The sequence below is a fragment of the Carcharhinus amblyrhynchos genome, chromosome 17, assembly GCF_965287045.1.
Source record: "Carcharhinus amblyrhynchos chromosome 17, sCarAmb.v2.hapA, whole genome shotgun sequence".
Classification (NCBI taxonomy): Eukaryota; Metazoa; Chordata; class Chondrichthyes; order Carcharhiniformes; family Carcharhinidae; genus Carcharhinus; species Carcharhinus amblyrhynchos.
Genome location: NC_137340.1, coordinates 19,613,341 through 19,614,051, shown reverse-complemented (window position 1 = coordinate 19,614,051; position 711 = coordinate 19,613,341). Strand labels below are relative to the sequence as shown.

The 711-nt window shown below is 38.8% G+C and overlaps 1 non-coding gene across 1 annotated transcript; it reads right to left on the bottom strand.

The window, feature by feature from the left end:
- Window positions 1-252: 252 nt before the first annotated feature.
- On the bottom strand, window positions 253-448 carry LOC145354595 (U2 spliceosomal RNA). The gene has a single exon (XR_013888870.1). It is a non-coding gene; the product is annotated as a U2 spliceosomal RNA (small nuclear RNA).
- Between the last annotated feature and the right edge of the window lie 263 nt (window positions 449-711).

The window sequence follows — 711 nt, the reverse complement described above, 5'->3', positions numbered from 1 at the left end:
TGGTCAGTGAATGCAAAAGGTTTCACAGGAAGAAACATATAGATCAACATTTTGCAGAATATAAGTGACTAGAGAAAGGGTTTTTAAGATTGCTTTCTTAATTGGTTTTGGGAATGTTGAAGTTGCTAAAGGGGCTTTTTAAAAAATCTTTATTCCAATCCAATCAAGTCAATCAACTCCAATCCAGAGTCCCAACATGTTGAGACATTCCTGATCCAAGCTGATGAGAGGGTTCTCACTACTGACTTGGGCTTGATCTACATGATCCAAGCTGATTGGAGTAGTTATAGTCCCTCCAAGGCTTGATCTTATTTGCATCTTAGCCAAAAGGCCAAGATGCCACTTTAAAAAATTGCTTCAAATGAAGCTGAAATGTAACCTAATGACTTCAACCAAGTGCAGCATGTCTATACTACACTTGATCTTAGCCAAAAGGCTGAGAAGTTAAAGGGACAGGTTCCTTCTCCTTGAACTGCTTGGCAGAATCAGAGAAATCCTGGGCCCTGATTTTTTTTTCCCCCTGTTGAAGGGCCTCTTATCCCTCCCTCACTTTAACCCTCCCCTACTATTGTGTGCTTTTTGATTGCCTTTAAAGATTCAACAAAGGAAAAACAAAATCACTAAAGATCCTAGTGAAATTGTAATGGCTAGTGTTGGCATCTGGTTACAGATACCATCTGATCTATATGCAAATGGGTTATTAATATTAAC